Source organism: Peromyscus maniculatus, chromosome 20 (assembly GCF_049852395.1).
Source record: "Peromyscus maniculatus bairdii isolate BWxNUB_F1_BW_parent chromosome 20, HU_Pman_BW_mat_3.1, whole genome shotgun sequence".
NCBI classification, from domain to species: domain Eukaryota; kingdom Metazoa; phylum Chordata; class Mammalia; order Rodentia; family Cricetidae; genus Peromyscus; species Peromyscus maniculatus.
This window is the reverse complement of record NC_134871.1, coordinates 68,679,742-68,702,826: the sequence shown is the minus strand read 5'-3', so window position 1 is coordinate 68,702,826 and position 23,085 is coordinate 68,679,742. Positions and strand designations below refer to the sequence as shown.

The following is a 23,085-nucleotide window of genomic DNA, read 5'->3' as shown; positions in this document are numbered from 1 at the left end:
AATAACACACTGGGCCTTCCTGCTCCAGAGTTCACGTGAGCAAAGGTGGAAACAGGCATCATCCAGTCTTTTTTTGTATATGTGTTTTGATTTTTCGAGACTGGGCTTCTCTGTGTAGCTTTGGAGACTGTCCTGGATCTCACTCTGTAGCCCAGGCTGACCTGGAACTCACAGAGATCCACCTGCCTCTGCCTCTGGCATGGGAGTGTGATTCTTAAAAGACTGGATGAGGCTGGGTGGTGGTGGCACATGCTTTTAATTCCTGCACTCTGGAGAAGGGAGGCAGAGGCAGGCAGATCTCAGTGAATTTGAGGCCAGCCTGGTCTACAAAGCAAGTTCTAGGACATCCAGGACTACACAGAGAAGTGCTGTCTTGAAAAAAAATTAAAAAAAAAAAAAATCACACTCCTCAGAAAACCCAGATAAGCTGTTTTGGAACCTTCCAGGCTTCAGTGAGAATCCCTGCAGACCTACTCTGTCTGAGAAATCTGCTGTCACTCAGCAGGTCCACAAGGCAGGGGAAAAGACTTTAGACCAGTGGTTCTCAGCCTGTGGGTCTCAATCCCTTCAGCGACACTGTCACAGACAGACCATCAGAAAGCCCAGATATTTAAAATTACAATTCATAACAGTAGCAAAATTACAATTGTGAAGTAGCAATGAAAATAATATTATGGTTGGGGGTCACCACGTGAGGAAACACAGTAAAAGTCACAGCATCTGGAAGGTTGAGAACTACTAGTTCTCAACATTCCAGAGAACCAAAAACTGAGGCAGGGGGATGACAGCAAGTTCCAGGCCAGCCTGGGCTACACAGAGAGTTTGAGGACAGTCTGAGCACACAAACCAAGCTTACTCCAGCTGTCCTGACCCAGTCAGACGCAGGCCCAGCCCGAGCTGAGTGGCCTACAGGGAAAATGGGGGAGTCTGGGGACACCTCGGGAGACAAGGCCCAGACCAAACAGAAGGGGGTGATGGCCAGGACCAGGAAGTGTCTTCCAGAGACATTCACCAAAGTGAAAGACAAGTTCAAGCCGCTTTGTAAGGCCCTGGAGAGCAGCCCTCGCAAAGCCCGCCCACCCCGTGATGTTGAAGGTCCCTCCTCACTGCACACTAACACAGATCCTACCAGACAGGACAGAAAAAAAAGCCAGACCTGTGCTGTCCACAGTCTCCTGCTGCCTGAGCTGGGACATTGCTGACACAGACAAGTTACCTGTCACCAGCAAGGAAGGACAGGGACACCTGGGGGGAAGGGTCACATGGCATGGTGTTTTGTTTTCTCTTTTGCTTTATGTGGTAGTTTGGATGTAATTGGCCCCCATAAGCTCATAGGGAGGGGCACTATTAGGAGGTGTGGCCTTGTTGGAGAAAGTGTGTCATTGTGGAGGTGGGCAGTGAGGTCTCATATACTCAAGCCATGCCCAGTGTCTCAGACCACTGCCTGTTGCCTGCAGGATCAAGACGTAGCTTCTTTTCCAGCACCATGTCTGGCTGCATGCCACCATGTCCTGCCATGATGATAGTGGGCTGAACCTCTGAAACTGTAAGCTGCCACCTCAGTTAACTGTTTTCATTCATAAGAGTTGTCGTGTAATCATGGTGTCTTTTCACGGCAATAGAAACCCTAAGACACTTTATTTCATATGAAAATGTATAACAACCAGGTGGTGGTGGCGCACACCTTTAATCCCAGCACACATGAGACAGAGGCAGGTGGATCTCTGTGAGTTCGAGGACAGCCTGGTCTACAGAACGAGTTCCAGGACAGGCACAAAGCTATACACAGAAACCCTGTCTTCAAAAACAAACAAACAAACAAACAAAAGATTTACATTAAAAAAAAAAGTTGTGTATGAGTGTGTGTTTGTGTGGGTGTGTACTTGTGCATGCAGTACTTGTGTACACCAGAAGAGCGTGTTGGGTCCTCTGGGCCTCTGGGGCTGAGTTACAGTTTGTGAACTGCCCCCATGGGTGCTGGGAACTGAGCTCCAGTCCGCTGGAGAGCCTCTCATCCTGTTCCTCTCTGAGTCCTCTCTCCCGCCCAAGATTTATGATTTTTCATTTTGTGTTCCTGTGTGTGGGCATGCGCTCATGAGGGTAGGGGTCCTCGAAGCCAGAGGCATCAGAGCCCCAGGAGCTGGAGTTAAAGGAAGTGGTGAGCCATCTGCTGTGGGTGCTGGGAATGGAGATTCAGTTTTTACAAGAGCAGCAAGTCCTCTAAACCTCTGGCCATCTCTCCAGCCCCCGTGACTGAGTTCTTTGTTTGTTTGTTCGTTTTCACTTTGTAGCCCTGGCTGTCCTGGAACTCGCCCTGTAGACCAGGCTGGTCCCCAACTCACAGAGATCAGCCTGCTGACTGTTGGGATTAAAAGTATGCACCACCACCAAAGAGAGTTTCTTTTTTATTTATTTATTTATTTTTTAAAGATTTATTTATTTATTTATTTATTATGTATACAGTGAGTTCTGCCTGTGGGCCAGAAGAGGGCACCAGATCTTGTTACAAATGGTTGTGAGCCACCATGTGGGTGCTGGGAATTGAACTCAGGACGTCTGGTAGAGCATCCAGAGCTCTTAACCTCTGAGCCGTCTCTCCAGTCCGAGAGTTTCTTTTTTTTTTTTTTTTGTTTTTCGTGACAGGGTTTTTCTGTGTAGCTTTGCGCCTTTCCTGGAGCTCACTTGGCAGCCCAGGCTGTCCTCGAACTCACAGAGATCCGCCTGTCTCTGCCTCCCGAGTGCTGGGATTAAAGGCGTGCGCCACCAATGCCCGGCCCCGAGAGTTTCTTAAAATGTGTGTCATAGTTCCTTTTCCTGATTCTGTGATAAAACATTTGGACAAAGGCTGCTGTGGGGTGTCTTTCTGTAGGCTGTGAACATGTGTTGCTCCCATTGGCTAATAAATAAAGCTGCAACGGCCTATGGCAGGGCAGGATGGAGCCAGGCGGGAAAATCCAAGAGAGACAGAGAATAATGGGGGATGGGGGGAGGCGCCAGCCCAGAGCCCAAGGAGCGACATGTAATGGGACACAGGTAAAGTCAGAACACCTGGTGATGCACAGATTAATAGAAATGGGTTAAGAGCCAGCTAGCAAGAAGCCTGAGCCTTAGGCCATACTGCTTGTAATTAATATTAATTCTCTGAATGATTACGAGAGATTCGTCAGGACCACAGGGCCAGGTGGGACCGGAGAACTTTCTCCTACCGAGGGCAACTTCATGGAGCAAGGGTTTACGGTTTATTCTGGCTCACAGCACAAGGGTAGAGTCTGTAGAGGGTATAAGGTCCTTATCCTCACAGACAAGCATTAGAATCATGGGTCTCAACCTTCCTAATGCTGTGACCCTTTAACACAGTTCCTCATGCTGTGGGGACCCCCAACCATAACATTGTTTTGTTGCTCCTTCATAACTGTAATTTTGCTACTGTTTTGAATTGTAATGTAAATATGCAGAATATCTGACATACAACCTCCACAACCTCTGCTCTAGAGACACCAGGGATGTTAAATACACAAGGTCCTCTGTCTCTGTCTCTGTCTCTCTCTCTTGAGACAGGGTTTCTCTGTGTAGCCCTAAGTGCCCTGGAACTCTGTTGACCAGGCTGGCCTCAAACTCAGAGATTCACCTCCCTCTGCCTCCAAGTACTAGGATCACAGGCATGCACCACCACTACCCAGCTAGGGCTGTCCCTTCAAAGGAAGAAATGTATAACCTGTTTTCAGCCCAGAAGGCTGGGAATGTTAATAGTCTAGGTGACCTCTGCCCTCTCTATATGACTGAGACCACACCAGACCCTCTCCCAGACCCTTAAGATGACACATGTAGTCCATCTACAGAACACGTCTTTATGGAAGAGTGACATGGACTTCTAAAAGAGTTTTGATGTAATTGTGCCTTAAGCTTTATTGTGCACACAGGATTGGGTTACACTAGGAAACTTTTTTCCAAATTGTATTGTACTTAAATACACCTGAAATCAAGTGCCTGGTGTCAGACTCCAGAAAGTCCTGTTAAAGCAGACTTTCTTCTTGCCTCCCACAGACAGATGCTCTGCTGGTGTTTGCAGAGACTACCCCCCACAACAGTCCATCATGTCAGAGAAGTCCAGGAGCTTGACACATTGCATGCACAGTCAGGAAAAAGCAATGGATGCAGGCTGCTGCTTGGCTCCTTTTCTCCACTTACACAGTCCAGTGTGAATGGACATTTCCTGTCCCAAATGCCTGGTCCCAAGTAACCAACTCAGAGGCTGAATATGAACTATAAATGCTCGGCTGATAGCTCAGGCTTGTTATGAGCTAACTGTTACACTTAAATTAACTCATAATTCTCATCTATGCTTAGCCACGTGGCCTGGCAACTTTTCTCACTACAGCATTCTCATCTTGCTCCCCTGACTCTGCCCTTCCTCATCCCATCATTCTCAGTTTGGCTTTCCTGCCTAACTTTATCCTGCTCAGCTATTGGCCAGTCAGCTTGTTTATTAAACCAATCATAGCAACATATATTCACACAGTGTACAGAAGGATTGTTCCATAGCATTCCATGATCTAGTCAGGGAATGGGAACACACACACACACACAGACACACACACACACAGACACACACACACACACACATACACACTCGCAAAGTGGGTTGGCCTTCCCACTTCAAGGCAACTGAGATAATCCTCCAGAGGCCTATCAATAGGCATACCCATCTTCTAGCTGATTTTAGATTCTATCAAGTTGACAATTAGCATTAACCACCACAATGACATTTGCATATTTATCTATTATGATACAAAGAATGTGCTTTATCAAAATCTCAGAAAGTAAGTTTGGGCTTTTGTTCATTTTCCTTAGTTTTCTGTTTGAGGCAGGGTGTCACTCTGTAGACCAGGTTAGGCTTGAATTCACTCTGTAGCCGAGGATGGGCCTTGAACTCCTTTGCCTTATGAGTGTTAGGATTACAACTATGTGCCAGTGTATGTGGTCTGTGTGATGCTGCAGTTCAAACCCAGGCCTTCCTGCACGTCAGGCAAGCTCTCTACCAACTGAGCTACACCCAGCCCACCCAGTCCAGAGTCCTTAGAAGTTGCTTTCTCTATCTGAGCGGTATTTTGGACCCTGCCCCTTTAGTTAGGAATTCACATATACCATGCTAGCTCTGTTCTCTGTGGCCAGGCAGGTCTTGGCTTTGAGATTTTCCTGCTGTAACAGGGCCCCAGACCTCAGCACAATTGATTCCATGATTCAGGCCATAAAACTCAGCATGTAGACAATACCACCTGCCAAAACAAAGACCTAATCCATCAAAGTCTGTGGTTCTGGGAAAGTCTCTAAATGTACTAACCTTCTCTCTTGGCTTCTGTGGTTCCGTTCTGTCCACTGTTCTTGTTAACTGAAGTATGTCAAACCAGGACATGTTTTCTGTGTTTAAACTTAAACCTTGAGAAAGGTTCGGTCCTACACTGGGATCCCAAACACCAGTGTAATTGCCAGGCAATTTTCTATTGGCTTAAATCCATGTCCGAGCAGTCTTCTCTGGTTGATAACCCACAACACGGCCTCAGCCTCCCTAGGAGCTGGAGTTAAAGCCTGTCCACAGGCCTGGCTTTGCTGGCTCCATTCTGGGAGATGTCCACATATAATGAGCTTTCACCTCTGAAATCTCATGGTTTATTTCTGAGGAGGAGACCTTGTTTGGCTTACTTAGTTCATATCAGCCCTGTATCTCCCCCAAATCTCATGCTTTTGAATCCTCTCCTCACGGGACCGGGACAGTGTTTGCGTCTCTACTTTACAGTGAAGTAGGTAAGCCTTCTTCCTCAAACCTGCCACCTCCCCTGGAATCAATAACCACTCGGGGAGGCTGAAGACACGGCTCAGCAGATAAGAGCTCCTGCTGCTCTTCCAGAGGACCTGGGTTCGATTCTCAGCACCCACACAGTAGCTCACAATCATCTGTAACTCCAGTTCTATAGGAATTGACATGTGAATAAATAATAAAATGAACCCCCCTCCCCCCAAAAAAGCCATTCCAGCTGGCGATAGAGCTCAGTGGTGGGGCACTTGCTGAACATGTAAAGAGGCTCTCCGTTTGCACCCTATATCGCAAAGCAACAAAATCCCTTTCCCCCCTGTCCCTTTAGGGCACGTGGGTGAAAGTGTGTTGAAGAGAACTAAAAAATACCTCACAGTTACCTGCATTATTATTCCAGTAAGCATACCATACTCTAGAGTCTGGATCCTTCTCTACTTATAGCAATTAGCAATGTTTATTTATTTATTTATTTATTTATTTATTTATTTATTTATTTTTTTTTTTTTTGGTTTTTCGAGACAGGGTTTCTCTGTGTAGCTTTGCGCCTTTCCTGGGACTCACTTGGTAGCCCAGGCTGGCCTCGAACTCACAGAGATCCACCTGGCTCTGCCTCCCGAGTGCTGGGATTAAAGGCGTGCGCCACCACCGCCCGGCTTTATTTATTTATTTATTTATTTATTTACTTGGTTTTTTGAGACAGGGTTTCTCTGTGTAGCTTTGCACCTTTCCTGGAACTCATGTTTTGGTTTTTTAAGACAGGGTTTCTCTGTGTAGCCTGGCTGTCCTAGAACTCACTCTGTAGACCAGGCTGGCCTCGAACTCACAGAGATCCGCCTGTCTCTGCCTCCCATGTGCTGGGATTAAAGGCGTGCACCACCACTGCCCAGCTGGCAATGTTCATTTAATAATTATATTTATTCCCATATGTAGAAAGCCCCCAGGCAGCCCAGAGTGGAATGGCCCTGAGGGTCTCTGTTCCTCTTATAACTTCTTGCCATCAGCTGACACAGTGCTGGTTTTCTGAGGGTCCCTGGCTCTCAGGATAACCTTTCCCCTTTCAGTTTTTCTGGCTGCCTCTATCTGCTCCCCACTTCTTTGCCTGGGCACAAAATCAGCCACTTTCAAGTTCAGTATGCATTTACTGTCCTCTATATGATAAATAGAGACTCAATACAAGAGAGTACCAGTGCATTATATATATATGACAAGATATGTAATATATATATATATATTAGGAGGCTGAAGCAATACTGCCCCGAGTTTGAGGCTAGCCTGAAACAGAAAGACTTTTTAAAAAAATAACTGACAAAACCACGCTCGATTTTCTCATTTTCTGACTTGCTATAGGGTACTTTATTTATTTCTCACTGTTGTTTTAGTTGCCAGAGTATCTTCTCCGAGCACCCTGGAGAGGGCTATGGCTTCTAGCAGTAAGACCAGATTGTCTCCCTCTCGAGGGCTGAGTTATTGAAGGAATGTGGGCTATCCTTAGAACACACTGACTGGATATGGAAGTCACCTGACATGGACCCCAAGGATGTTGTAATCAGCTAGGCTCCAGTAGCCACACGATTGGTCAAGTCATTTCATTTCTTCCAGGAAAACCACTAAAAGCTCATTCCAGAATACAAAAACTAGTCTTGTTAAAAGTGTCCACGAAGCTCCTTGAGGTCAGAGCTATGTTTTGTTAATGCGTTTCCATTACTAAAGCTTCTGCAGTGGAACCGGATTTTCCCAGGTGGCTGGGCCAGCCATCCTCTGATCTTCTTTCTGCTGCTCCCCAGTTCCCCAAGAGGCTTCTGAGTTCCGTTGTAGCAGAATCGCAGCCACATTGAAGAGATTGTTTCAAATAAACAACGTTTATTTGATAGCACAAGTATAAATGTGTTTGCAAATAGGTTTAGACCCTCGTGTGAAAAGGGTCCACAGCTCCTAAATAGAAAAATCTTCAAGTGAATCAGAACTGACTCAAGAGGCTAGAAAACGGTGGCAGGGCTTGGTGCCCTTGTACCAAACCCCACCAAGGCTACATCTGAACACCTCCCAGCTCCCAGCTTGATTTTTATTTCTGTTTCCCTTTATTTTAAATTCTTTCCGTTCAGCAAAATCAGTCCATCCAGGAGAACAAGGGCATTGGGATTCCTGTCTCTGATACTCCCCCGTGTGCAGTGATGGAAAACAAGGTTTTGGTTTTCAGCCAGTGCCGAACGTGGCTGTATGTAATGAAGAGAATGCCGCCTCTCTCCACAGTGTGGCCCTGGGCTTTCCCGAGACCACCAATTCCAGTCTACGCAGATCTGAGTGCTTCTCAACACGGAGACTGTTTTCTAGCACAGGGCCGGTTTGGTAGTTTTTTAAAGTTTGCTTGCTCGTTTGTTTTTGGATGAGCAGACTGCATGTGAACACTGCCGCGGCGCTATTTCCTGGGCGAAATGCCAGGTCTGCCCGGCTAACCACACCTCGTTCAACCGGCAGGTTCTTGCAGCATCTCCGAACGTCCAGCAGATGGCGGCGCAGCTGAATTTTCTCGAGGTCTTGTGCACGCCATGCTCGCAGAAGGCTGGGAAAAACAAAACAGGAAGGAGATTTTTTAAAAAAATATACTCTAATTTTCAGCATAAATTGCCTTTTTTGTTTAGTCAGAGGCCCTTTTTAATTAGAATGAGTGGAATTAAAGTGGAGGTCTTTAAAAAACTTGATTATACCTCAAATAAATGCAGGGGTTTTTTTTTGTTTTGTTTTTAGAATATTTCCCCACTTTTTAAAAAAAGGGTCTATTTATTATTTTTATTTATGTGTACATAGCTCTGTGAGTTTATGTGCACCACCTGCATGCAGGTACTCACTGTAACTGGAGTTACAGGCAGTTGTGAGCTACATGAATGTGGATGGCAGGAACCAGTCCTGGCCCTCTGCAAGATCAGTAAGCACTCTGTCCTGCTGAGCCTTCGCTCCAGTCCAAAGTATCCCTCTTTTTGAAAAACCCCCACGGGCAACTTTCTATCTATCTGTCTGTCTATCCGTCCGTCCGTCCATCCATCATCTATCTATCTATCTATCTATCTATCTATCTATCTATCTATCTATCTATCTATCTCTATCTGCCTGTCTATCTCTATCTATCTATCTGTCAGCCTGTCTATATCTATCAATCTATCTATCTATCTATCTATCTATCTATCTATCTATCTATCCGTCTGTCTGTCTGTCTATCTATCTATCCAGTGGGAGCACATGTGGAGGACAAAGTACCACTGGTACTTGCGATGTCAGAAATCTCTTTCCAAGTGTGTTCCAGGAATCGGTCTCAGTGAGCAGGGCTTGAGAGCTATAAGCCCTTCTGTCCACTGCACCATTTGGCCCGCCCAAGTTTTCAAACAGCAGCAATTGTCAGGAGAGCACACTGCGGCTGGGGATCCAGCCCAGTGGTAGGATCCTTGTGCACAAGGCTCAGGCCTCAGGAGCTGCAAAATCCACAAATAAGTAAATAAAATGGGGCGGGGGGGAGTAGTGGCGGATAGATATGATCAATACACGTTGTATAAATGTATGAAACGTTAAAAGAATAAAAAAAATTATTTTTAAAAGGCAGGATGTTTCGGAGACTAAAGCAAACGGGCCGAGTGACTCCCAGGGCGTGGCCGCGCCTGGCTCACCCTCTGCGACCGAAATGGCCTCGGTGGACGCCAGGCGGTGGCCGCAGCGTCCGGACAGCGCCGCCTGCTGGTCAAGGCGGCAAAGAGCTCGGCGCCGGGCAGCTGCCTGCAGGGCGTGGACCCTGCACATTCCAGAGAGCTCATTCTCTGCCCTAAGCACGAACGTAAAGAACTGGGACTCAGCCAGAGCCGCCCCTGTGCCGGGAAAAGAAAGCTGATGCCTGCTAAAGTTTGGGAAGGCAACGTCCCTGAGGGCTTTAGCGGCTTTAATGCTTCCAACAGCTAAAAAGGATGGGCTTGATTTTTATGCATTGTCATTTTAGACCACACTGGTGGGGAATGGAAAACAGGACCTCATAGGAGTCCGCTTTAATTTTCTCTTACCCTGTATTAATGGGACTTGCCAAATATTACAAGAGGTTATAACGCAAACTTGAAATATGAGCAGGGGGTTGCGTTTTAACCGTGGATGCGCCAATCATTTCTGCCTGTCATTTTTATTCTAGGAGCGTTGCGGTGAGGTTCCTGGAGTCCCGCCTCCTCTCCCCACTTCCGTTTTCTCCTCACTCATTTGACAGGAGCCTCTGCGCTCATCTCCTTAGAACACGTCATCATCATCCACTGGAAGAGTGGGTGGTGGTACCACCTTTTCCCCCTATGGCTGAAGCCGGCAGAAAGACGACGGCTTGCTATCTGCTCTCGGGGCTGCTTGGTTGTCGGGAACCCCGCAGGGTGATGCCAAGTGCAGCTCCTCTTTCTAGCTGTCCTTCCTCAAGCAGGGGCCTTCTCATGCACAGCTGTCTTTCACCTGATCAACGATTCCGTCTTCCTTAGTGCCTTCCACTCACAGCGATTGCTAGAATCCTGCACAACCTCGTTTTACTTCCAGGGAGAGAATGGAGACCCACAGACGGGCGCTTTCATGGGACGCCTGTACTTGAAATTATGCAGTTGAGCAGGGCTGTCAGCAGTCTAACAGAGACCCGGGAAGGCCCTTGAGGCCATGCTTCCCTGCTGAACTCTTGAGCCACAGAAGCAGTCTGGGGGAGGGGCAGACATTGTCTTTAACCGTGTGCCCAAGCAGTCCACCGCGTTCCAAAGAAGAGAAGCAAACGTTTTGTGGTCACAGAGGCATCCCAGGTTAAGTCAGTGGGCCACGAGATAGAACCAACAGGCATGAGCGTGGGGGAGACTTGAATGGAGAGAGTTCTAGGGGCTGGAGGGGATTAGTGTGGGGTAACAGTAATCAGGATGCACTGTGTGTGTGTGTGTGTGTGTGTGTGTGTGTGTGTGTTCATATATATATATATATATATATATATATATATATATATATATATATATATATATATATATATGAAACTGGTTTTGTTGGTGTGAGACAGGGTCTCTTCCTGTAACTCTGGCTGCCCTGGAACGCAGTATGTAGAGCAGGCTGGGGTTGAATTGACAGAAATTTATCCACCTGCCTCTGCCTCCGGAGTGCTGGGATCAAAGGCGTACACCACCATGCCCAGCTGTGTGAAATGGTTAAAGAACAAATTCAGTACAAGAAAAGAGTCCATTAAAAGGGGGGAAATAAAAGGAATGATGATATTTACTGGGTCCCTGTGTGACTTGAAGATTGTGTTTCCCATCACAGCCCATCTGTAAGCATTCATTATGGGCTTTTGTTCCCAGCAGCCCTGCCAGAAAAACCCCAGTTAGGAGCTCACAGCAGGACAAAGGAAGCTGGGTTAGTAGGTCTCATAGGTGAGTGTCTGGGCAGCAGCGCTCACAATCTGGATCCAACCAGGATGAATACCAGGAGTTCTTTGTTTGGAGGACAAAGGGGGATATTTAGTAACTTTTAGTGAATGGGGCAGATCCAGGAAGATGTTTGACATTTGTTTATCTGCAGAGAGGAAGGAGGGAATGCCTCCCTGTTATTCTATTGTGTCCTTCAGAGAGAAGATACAGGAACGCAGTAGCTGAAAACTTGAACACAATGCAGGCACACATCTCCGGGCATGACCCTGGACTACTGAACCAAAGGTTACTAAACTAAGGCAAGGACCCCGCTTGAACCGCCCTGGAGGAGTCCCCAGAGGAAGTCGGCTCACACAAAGCCAAGCCCTTCTCTGGGCAGGGGGTGGTGGTGGTGAAGGGAAGCCTCTTTTTCTTTGTTATTGAGGAGGGTCTCTTCCATGCCAGCCTGGTCTCCTGGTCTACAGAATGAGTTCCAGGACAGCCAAGGGCTATGCAGAGAAAGCCTGTCTCAAAAAAAAAAAAAAAAAACGAAAGGAAAGAAAAGAAAGAGAGAAAGCTCTCTCTCTCTCTCTCTCTCTCTCTCTCTCTCTCTCTCTCTCTCTCTCTCCCCACCCCTCACCTGCTCCTCCACCAGCTGCTTTCATCTCTTGGGAGGAGGAAGGCAAAATAAATTCCTCACTGATACTGATCTGAGCCTCGAATCTTCCGGAGCCCTGAACTCTGTGGAAGGCAAGGTCTAACTATATTTAGAATTGTAACCTGCTGTGAGTTTCCCTTTTTTTCCTCAGGCTCTGCACTCTACCAGTCACCTACACTCCCAGCCTTGGAAATTTAAATCTGAGCTTCCAGGCAAAATTTCCTAAGTGTGTCCTTTCTCCTTAAAATGAAATAAAATACGAAGTTCACCTTCAGGAAGAGGCAGCTCAGCCTTGATCCCAACTGAAGCCGCAGCGGGAGAGAAAGCCTCACTTCAACCATCCCGCCCTTGCCCTTGCCCTTGCCCTTGCCCTTTGCAAAATTGGTGTGCTGAGCCGGAGTGCGGGAGCCTAAGCACCTCAGAGAAAACCCTGTTACACAAGGAAGAACTCTGTCAGGTGCAGAATGGATGGGACCCAATACTAGTTTCTTTTTCAAAACAGGGGGTCTTTACTTTTTTAAAAATTTTGTTTATTGTGAGTGTCAGAGTGAAAAAAAAAACATGGTTAAATTTCTGGCCTAGGTGGAGACCTAACATCCCAGTGAGGTCTAAATCAGGTCATTTAGCCCAGGGACCACGCTTACGCCCCACTACTTAGGCTGTGATAGAGACAGGCATCATAATTTAATAGTTCTTTAATGAGAATCCATGCCCCTGGGGCAGCAATTGGCAGGGCTGGCCACCACAGCCATGGATTATTCTGAATTATTCTTGAAAAACCAAAAAGAAAAAAAAGAAAAGAAAAAAACTTTAAAAAGAGAGAGCTCTTCCTCTCTCTCTCTCTCTCTCTCTCTCTCACACACACACACACACACACACACACTCACAGTAGGTGCTGTTTCCCAGGGAACCATCTTTATGATCCTGGAGAAACTGGCTACCCCTTTTGGGGGTTCTGAGTCTCCTTAATAAAATAACTTAGGAATGGACTCAAATGGAAGCTCGAGGAAGTTTTATCAGAAGTTGAATTAAAACAAGGCCAGGCAGACAAGCTGTAAATCTCAGCAGCTGCCCAGAGAAGAATGGAAAAGGAAAACATCAAAACCGAAATTTCATCTGAGCGAAGCCGCCATGGAGGTCAGAAACAGAGCAGCAGGCAGACACTCAGGGCAGAGAGGGAGAAAAGGGAAATGATGCTTTCCTAAGTTCAGAGAAGTTCAGGCTCTGAAAGGAAAAGGACCCCCAAGACCAAGTTCTCAGCACAGAGGAGACTTATTTGCTCCAGAGGGACAGAGGGCAGGAATAAGAGACAAAGACGGGAGATGGAAGGAGAGGGAGAAGGGGAAGTGGGGGAGGGGTATTTGTCCTGGAGGGGCACGAAGGACCGCCTCTGGGGACAGAGGAGACAGACGTGGCTCATGAGAAAATGGCGGTTTATAAAGGTAAAGGGGGAACCCCGTGTTAGGATGGAGTGCTTAATTTTAATTGGGCATGTTAATTAGGTGAGCCAAAGGGGACTCCTGATTGCTGGACTTCAACACTGATAGATGGACCAGCTTCAGGAGGAGGAAGTGGTGAAATCAGGGAACAGACCTTGGTGGCCAGTTTCAGGAATGTCATCTAATGGTTTTTAGCCAGGCAGAGGGAATGGGGAGAAAGGCCAGGCCTGCCAGAGCCATGTGCTCGAGTGGGACAGTGTGTGTGTGTCCCTTCAGGCCTATGAGACTGGATGAGCACAGCCCTGCAGATCACAGCGCTGGGGTGGGAATTCTGGGAAGGAGAGGCACTTTGTCTCGTTTTAGGGTTAATTATTCCACCTATCTCTTTCGAGTGGCTTCAGGTGATCTGCCCTCCTGGAGGTGGTCCTGGAGCCAGGTGATTGGCCCATCCAACAGAAACTGTAGTCTCCATTCAGGTCCGAGATTTCATCCCCTTTGGTCCTTCAGTGTTGCTGTGTCACAGGCTCAAGATGGGGACTCTTTACAGCCCCACATCCTTGACCCAGACTCAAATACAAAACTTGTCTTCCAAACGAGGGATGTGACGCGATGGAGCCTAAATCTTCTCCTCAGGAAAAGGCTGATTAACTGGTTAACGGTCTCAAGGTCATATCGTATTGTCCGTGTGGATCAGTCGGCCTTCCTTTATCTTTTCTGCTACCCCATAATACTGCTGGAGGAGAGACAGTGGAAGCCTTTCTCTCTCTGGTTTAGCTAAACAATAACAAATCCATTTTCCTTAACCAGTACCTTTGGAATATAGAGGAACTAAAGCGTTGATTTATGGACCTAAGTATCTTGTAATAGTTTAACTCAATAATTACACTCGGTACACACTGCATTTAAGAGTCTATTCTTTCTAGAGCTGTGAGTCAATGAAATTCGTCTGCTAAGAAATCTCTTCAGGGTAAAAAGAAAGAGGACTCCCTTAGAAATATCCCCAGCTGGGCGCTGGTGGCGCACACCTTTAATCCAGGCACGCAGGAGGCCAAGGCAGGCGGATCTCTAAGCTCAGGCCAGCCCGGGCTGTAGAGTAAAACCCTGTCAACAAAATAAAACAAAAGAGAGCGAGAGCGCTTGCCCTGAGCAGTCGCTAACACCTCAAATAAACAACACCCAAAACCAAAGGCAAAGCAAAAAGAAAAATCTGCCACTGCCCCTTTAAAAGAAAAGCATTCCAAATTGCTTCTCTCTGAGCTAAGCCTGGAATTAAGGCAAAGGGGCTGACTCAGGCCTCGGGAGTCATCGCATTCCCTGAGCGCCCAGCCCATCTGCTGCTTGACTGACCAAAATTCACATGTGGCTTCAGCTCCCGACAGCTGAAGTGGTCTTTTTTTTGTCCAATTGGAATTTCAGTTTGGGGCTGGCTGGGATGAGTTCACACACACCCTAAAAGCAGGTTCTGTGGGTTAGAGAACGCTCTCTGAGCTGAGAGGAATAAGCAGACATTTTAGAAACAACACAGGTTTATTTCCTGAACTCTGCATGAATAGTCCAGCTCCTTAATACAGTTCTTACTGGATTCCATCTGCCCCCTAAATATCTGCTCGTGCTGTGTCCAGAACAATGGGAAATGTGCATGCTGCTGGAAGATCTTAAGAGTCTCGAGAGCGGCTGCGTGCAGCTGCTCCAGCCTCAGGCAGCCCCTGAAACCGGCTGCCTTAGCCCTGGAGAGATCCTCCAAAGGCTCCCTTTCACAGGTGAGGCCCAGCTAGAACAAAAGAGCAGATGTCATGGGCTTATATTTACCTTTGTAGTTAAAAGAAAATTTAAGCAGATCCTGGGCGTGAATGTTCATAATTCTGCCTGTGTTGGTTGAGATCAGTTACCTCTACAGTGGGTCGTTAGCAGCGTTTAAACGGTGAGGCTCAAAATTCCCAAAATATCTTACCTCACATTTTAGGGAATGTCAATTTAAAAATCAAAATCATAATTTTGGGGACAAAAATCTCTGTTTTGCACTTCACATTTTGCACATATACAGCAGGGCATTAGTCATACAGCAGGTATCCAAGGATCCATGCTTTATAAAACACGCATTAGCCAGGTGTGACGGCACACACGGGTACTCCCAGCACTCAGGAGGCAGAAGAAGGAGAATCAGGAGTTCAAAAACAGCCTCAGCTACTTGAGACCCCTTCAAAGGAAATAAAGCAACTAAGAAAAGCATTACAGGGACAGTGAATGTGGTCGAATTCTGAGTTTAGACCACACTGTCTGCATAGTGTAATACCATATACATCACTTACACCAAAAATACGCTAAGTGCGTTCCGTTCCTATATTACCTCATTTAGCAACTCAGTCCCTTCCCAGGGTGCAGCTGTGACATTGAATGAGGTGGCACTGGGAAAAGGCCACACATTATTCCTACCCTTATTTTATATGTGACACCCATCACGCATGTCACACAGCTAGCTGATCAACAGTCACCCCAGCGGCCATTCATTCTCCAGGGCCTTTAGTTTCATTTTGTTGTTGTTGTGGTGGTGGTGGTGGGTTTTTGTTTGTTTGGTTGTTGTTGTTGTTGCATGTGTGTGGCGTTTTGTTTTGTTTCAGATAGGACAAGGATGGCTTCTTCAGTCTCCCAGGGGCTTGGGTGACAGGTGTGCATCACCCTGTCGTCTTCCCAGGGCTTCCAGGCCACCCAGTCACACCCATAGCTCCGTTCATTCACCACCCTTCTTAAACCACATCCGAAGCACTTCCTCTGAAAGACCATCTCAAGAGAAGTGCAAACGTAATCCTGTACCCTAGGCTTGCCCATCTTTCCGTGTGCTCCATCACTTCCTCTTCACAAGACCCTTGTGAGGCTACTACTAACAGGTCATGTATGAGGACTACATGACTGGAGAGTGCTGGGTGAACTATCGGGAGGCAGGGGGATGAGAACACAGCGCCTTGGGCTCAGGGTGCTGAGATGGGCCCCCAGCTACTCTCCTTGGTTCTTGTATGTTGTTAGTAACACTCCAATCAGCCATAAAGCGTATGCCTGTTTCAACCTGCCCTGTGGATACAAACCCAGTTCGGTGTTGACTTGTGCCGTGAAATCATTCCAAGAGCACAGGGCACAGCTTGAGAAAAAACAAGTGAAGATGGTCACAGACCCCCGAGTGGTCACGGACCCCGAGTGGTCACAGACCCCGCGAGTGGTCACGGACCCCGAGTGGCCACGGACACCACTGTGCAGCAGCTGAGAGGAACGGGATGGAAATATCCCCGTAAAAGGAGCTCCAAGAGGCACAGAGAGAAAAACAGCCCGTCAAACAGAAAGTTCAGCATGGAGCCGTTCCTGTTTTCTTAAGAGTCACACAGAACAATGAGGCACGTATGCACAGACATCCTTGACCACTGAGGGAGAACTGTCAATAACAGTGGTTCTCTGCACCGGGGAGCAGGCTTGAGTTTGTGAACACAAGGTGTGTGTAAAAGAAAAGGAACAGGAGGACAAGGGTGGGGAGCAGAGACTCTGTCCAAAAATAAAAGATCAAAACATAAATCTAATAAACATTTTCTAAAAAGAAAATACAAGACTACCCACACGCAGAGAAGGAAATGGCATGCACACACCAGGCTTTGAGCCTCAGCTGCATCTGTATCCATAGAGACCGACAGATCAGAAGACAGATGTCGGGTTACCATCTTATTATGGATTCAGTGGTTCTTAATATTTAATATTTCTTATCTCAACCGGAGGAGTTCTGACATTCTCGGCTCTTGGAAGCAGACCAGCCTGGACTGGAGGGAGGCCTGCCTGCCTGTCTTTGTGTTGTTGGACTAATTTCCTTAACTACTGAGTGGAGAGACTAGAAACACACACCACCGAAGGCTGTGACAATTACATCAGAAAATAAGCAGACAACACCATCAGATAAGTAAACAATAAGTAGACAAGCCATCAAACGCAGGCACCTGGAACAGGTGAATTCCCGCCTAGTTTCTTACCCTCTGCCCATCCTGTCTCTTCCTCCTCACAGAAATTTTTCCTTTACCTTTAAGATACCTAAGCTGCCCCACACTAAGACTATACTTTGTTCAGTACTAAATGCCTACACCAAGGTCATGTTAAATTAGTAAAGCATTGGAATTCAGTATATTAGCTTAGCAGATAGGCTTTGCTTATTTGAAACATTAGATTGTACAAATGCATGTTTCTGAAGCATCAATAGTCTAATTCATTTTCAATTTTAAGAAACACACTCAGCTGAATTTTAAAAATAGATCTCTTCCCCCATGAAGTCTACTTTTGATACAAAAAATAAATCACCCAGATGAGAGAGGCCATTTAAAGTACAAATCAAAAATATAATTAAATATGTTTGTAACTTACGATGTGTTTACTCGTGACTAATAAAACTTCAGAGGGTTCTGAAATTTCAGCAGTTGAATCGTAAGCCTTGTCTTAAAAGGACTTCAAAGCAGAGAAATGCTAATGTCCCTGGTATAACGTAATGCAGAAAAGAAAAGAGAACCCACTCATACAGCATGCACGCACTGCCACATCCAAGCAACTCATGATGGAACCGCATTCTGTTTCAGCCTCACCTTTGAGACAGACCCACGCTCTCTTCTGCCTTTGCTGGATGTGCATGAATTTAAAAAGCGAAGAGACCTGGAGATTTCTGGCGAAGTAAATAAGAATCCAGTTAGCGATGTTTTACACCTTGCGTTAAGGAAAGACTTGATCTGAAGGACCCATTTCCAAGCACAGGAAGCACACATGCCATGCCCCCCCCCCCTCCCCAGCTCCTCCACCTCATTAAACGGGGCTGTCAGTTAGGAGCAGGGCGCCCATTGTTCACTCTCTCCTCCTCTGGTTAGATTTGACAGATTGCTCTTTCTGGCTTGACAGGCTGTTGCCAAGGACAGAGAGAAGAGATGGGGCTGACCCTGTCGTCATGCCCTTGGGATCCGGGACCCTCATCCTAGTCAACAGATGACAGAAACATCCCCGTGGGCTTCCAATCTGTTCCCTGCCTTCTTTGGCTCTTTTTATAAATGCTCCTGGCAGTCTGAATCTTCTTATCCTCAATACTGTGAAACCAATCGCCTGGACAGGCCATGGGACTATTGTTAATGATTCTCCATGTTGCTCATAGTACCCCTGTGACCTTTGTTTTTTCTGCACGCCTGGGAAAGGGGGTAGGGGGTCACACTCCCCGCCCTGCTCTTCCTTCCATTCTTTGTTTCAGGGCCTCCTGGACCTCAGATTCATTTTGAACCCTGCAGCTGAGGCTGACCTTGAACTGGGAGTGGACGCACCATGCCCAGTTTTCTTCAGCTGAGGATCTAACCTAGGGATTGTACATGCTAGACAAGCACTCATCTAGCCTAAAACCCGCAAGATGGTTTAGTGGGTAAGGTTCTAAGATCTGAGTTCCATGCCCAGAACCCACATGATGGAAGGAAAAAAACTACTATCTGATCTACACACACAAACACACTGTGGCACACACACAAAATGCCACATACATAAAAATAAATAACTGAACAAGATAATGAGATAATGTTGGGAGAATTCCCACAGAGCTCCACCTGGTTTGACTACAGAGTGTTAGCACCCATCCTCAGTCTGCCTTTTGTGATGGCTACCTTTTGTCTCCCAGTAAGTACCCTCTAGGTGAATCTTGTCGGAGAGCTTTTCTGAAGGTGCAAAGCCTATGCAAATTGGGTTGAAGAAGAACTGAGAACCCCGCAGACATTCTTCAGATGTTAATTTGCATTTGGCACGTTCCCTTTGGGAAGCTTAGATGAGAGGTGTCGGGGTGGAGAATTCACTTGCTAAAGGGTATAAACTGGAGACCAGTAAAAGGGCTCTTTGATAAGCTACAGTGGACCAGTCCACAGAGATGAAACCCCGCTGCAGCTGGGACAGGAAAGGATCATCCTTGAGAAGCCTCTGTCTCTTGATTCCATGGACCTGAGTGAACTTACACCGCACCAGATACACAACAAGATAAGGTCTCACTATGTAACTCTGGCTGGCCTGGAATGCTCTATGCAGTCCCAGAACTCAAAGAGATCCACCTGCCTCTGCTCCCCAAATGTTGGAAGTGTGTAACACCATGACGTCATGGCCCTACCCCCCCCCCCAACACACACACAAAATCTCATATACACACATATATGAATGAGATCATCTAATCTAATAGCTTTGTTTGGGAGGTTAAAAAACGGGGAAAAAGCTGAACTGAGAAGCACGTGGTGTATTAGTTAACAGTCACTAACCCTTGACACTGATTCATGGGTACCAACCTGGCTTTCCTCAGCGTGGCCCCCATCCCACACCGGTCAGGAAAATCCTTCTTTCCCTGAGAAAGGAATTCTCAGTCCAGGACAGTATTTTCAGAACTACTTCCCTTGCAAAGAGCTCTTACAACAGAAGCTGAGTCATCAAACAGCAGTGGACTCTTGGGGACAGCGGGCTCAGGAGTGGCCCTGGCTGTGACCTTGGTTTCAGTAAGTGACTGTTAGAGCCTGAGTGGCAAGGGCACATGCCTTTAATCTCAGCACTGTGGAAGCAGAGGCAGGTGGATCTCTGTGAGTCCAGGACAGCCAGAGCGACAGAGAAACCCTGTCTCAAAAAAACAAAAAACAAAAACAACAACAAAAAAAAAAAAAAAAAAAAAAAAAGAAAAAGAAAAAAGAAAAGAAAGAAAAAGAAAAGCAAACAAAGAAGCAACCTTTAAGAGGCAGATTGGAAACTTCAGTGTGAGAAATGGGAACAGGAAAAGAGCTGAAGGAGTCTGCCTGGGGCCTCGGAAGAAGCAAGGAAGTGCATGATCCAGACTGTGCGTTGTGTGGTTGTTGTTTTTTAATTTTAAATTGTTTTTATTTTGGGGGGGTTCTGTTTTGTTTTGTTTTGAAAACAAGGTCTCATTCTATAGTTCTGGCTGTACTGGAACTCGCTCTATAGACCAGACCAGGCTGGCCTTGGACTCACAGAGATCCCCCTGCCTCTACCTCCCAAGTGCTGGGATTAGAGAACTGTGACATTACACCTGGCTGTAGCTTTTTAATTTTAATCCATGTGAATGAGTGTTTTGCCTTCATGCATGTATGTGTACCATATGTCTGTCCAGCTGCTGAGGAGGCCAGAAGGGGACATCAGGTCCTTCAAGTGTCTTTCGCGATGCTCTTGAACTACGGGGCTCAGACGACCCTTGCCTTCTCTCTCTCTACCAAGCAGCCGGGACACCAGCAAATGCCATGTGTGCCTGGCTTTGCCACCAATATTTTTGTTTTGCCTTTGGAGACAAGAGTCAATCTGTGCATCGCTGGCCTGGAACCTGATATGTAGACCAGGCTGGCCTCACACTTGCTATGTGCCTCTTGCCTCTGCCTCCAGAGTGCCGGGATCACAGGCTGCATCATCATGCCTGGCTCTGACTGAGGAGTAAGAGATTCATGGTTCCGTTGGTAAAATGATCACCGAGCATGCACAGGTCCCCTGTTGCGGAATATTCCTTTACACTGTGTAAAGATGGGTCATTGTGATTGGTTTAATAAAGGGCTGAATGGTCAACAGCTAGGCAGGAAGAGGTTAGGCGGGACTTCTGGGGGCAGAGAGGTCTCAGGGGAGGAGAAAGGCGGAGTCACCAGCCGGATGCCGAGGAAGTGGGACACACGGGAGGAGAGGTAAAAGCCACGAGCCACGTGGCAGCGCGTGGATGGATAGAAATGAGTTATAAGAGCTAATGGGACAAGTGAGCTTTCATAGTTAATAATAAGTCTCCATGTCATCTTTCCTGTGAGCTGTTGCCCCCCCCAAAAAAAATCCATCTACAATCCCTAGTACCACAAAAAGGCGTGGTGTGGTGGGAAACTTTAACCCAGAATGGATAATTACATTGGGTCCAGAAGACTCAAGATGCACTTGTTATCTGACCTCTACATGTGTACTGTGGTATGCACATGCCTGCACAACACCACATATCTCTCTCTCTCTCTCTCTCTCACACACACACACACACACACACACACACACACACACACACACACACTGTCATAAATAAACACTTTTGTATTTAGGTAGCTTTCCCCTCTTCCTGTGCCCTCACCAGCAGATTGGTCTCTTTGAGCTCAGCCTGGCATGCAGGCTTCTCTCTTACACCAGTCCCAGAGCCTCTGCCAAGATGACGCTTTCACTAAGAAGCCAATTGTGTCAGAGGCCAGCTCGTGTGTCACCTCTTCAGGGGCCTTCCCTTTTACCTCACTCTGTGGTTTCAGGCTGGCCTTGATTTGCAGCAACCCTCTTGGGTCAGCCTCAAGTGCTAGGATTACAGATCTGAGGCACCAAAACGAGCAAACAAACAGCTCCGCTGTGAACATCCTTCTGTTCTAGCCCTCCGTTGATCCGGGGCCTTTAGTGACGTATTCTTGTTAATGCCGTCAGTTTAAACTCTGCCTTAAAGGCCTTCGAAGCTGGACCGGCCAGGCCAGGAGCCCCACCCAGGAAGGCTGACTGCTTCATCTTGTAGACAAGGCTCTGTCCACTCTTGCTTCCAGCACCTTTCTGAATGCACATCTCAGAGGTCATTGAAGGCGCAGCTTCAAGGTCATTCCTCCACAAGATCTTGCTTTCCCAGTCCAGGCCTCCATGTCCTCCTGAAGCATTCACAGTTGACAACATCTAATTTAACACTTAATTATATATGCTTATGTTACATAATTTACCGGGCTCCTTAAAATGTGGGTTAGTCATCTTTCCCTCAACTAGATTACACATTTATTGAGTGTAGGAACTATAATTTATACTTCTTTAAGCCATAAATTCTGGAACTCGACAACACTCTAGTCCTTGCTATTCCACAGAACTATCTCTACATCATCAAGCAAATGGCTTCATTTCTCTTGTCTATTTTTTTTTGTTTTTCGAGACAGGGTTTCTCTGTGTAGCTTTGCGCCTTTCCTGGAGCTCGCTCTGTAGACCAGGCTGGCCTTGAACTCACAAAGATCTGCCTGGCTCTGCCTCCCGAGTGCTGGGATTAAAGGCATGCGTCACCACCGCCCGGCTCTTGTCTATTTTCTTTTTTTTTTTTTTTTTGGTTTTTCGAGACAGGGTTTCTCTGTGTAGCTTTGCGCCTTTCCTGGAACTCACTTGGTAGCCCAGGCTGGCCTCGAACTCACAAAGATCCGCCTGCCTCTGCCTCCCGAGTGCTGGGATTAAAGGCGTGCGCCACCACCGCCCGGCCCATCTTGTCTATTTTCTAATACCCCAAATTAATACAGAATAAAATTTCGGGCCATCCTGGGGTATATGGTGAGGCTCTACCACAAACAAACAAACAAACAAACAAACAAACAAACAGAAACAGAAAAAATGTAAAGCACCTGCTTCTTTTGGATGGCACATAGCACTTTACAGAGGCAGGGGGTTCCAGGACAGTTCTATAAACTGTCACGTCTTCCAAGCTAGCCTGGGCTACAATGTGAGATTCTGCTTAAAAAAAAAAAAAAAAAAAAAACCACACCATAATTTTAAAAGTATTAACAACAGCTGGCTATATTGCTCAGTGGTAGAGTGCTTGCCTAACATTCATGAGGCAGTGGTGGCGTTTGAGAAGCATCCCGGCACCTCCTGTGGAGCCCAGGGGAGGAACCCCGAGGGCTCTCTTCCACAGGGTGGGTCACCAGAAACAAGCACTAGACAACAAAACAGAGATGCTTAGAATATTCTGTGGGCTGCTACCACTAATCTGCCAAGAACCAACCGGAGAAAGTCCCCTTGGCT

The 23,085-nt window shown here is 46.8% G+C and overlaps 1 long non-coding RNA gene across 1 annotated transcript in view; it reads right to left on the bottom strand.

Moving 5' to 3' along the window:
- Window positions 1-8,171: 8,171 nt before the first annotated feature.
- The window catches only part of LOC121824250 (uncharacterized), a 32,759-nt gene continuing 17,845 nt past the window's right edge, over window positions 8,172-23,085 (bottom strand). The window contains exons 2-3 of the long non-coding RNA XR_013046582.1: window positions 17,898-17,974; window positions 8,172-8,372 (exon numbers count right to left, since the gene is read on the bottom strand). This is a non-coding gene — a long non-coding RNA (uncharacterized LOC121824250). The remainder of the gene's footprint in view (window positions 8,373-17,897; window positions 17,975-23,085) is intronic.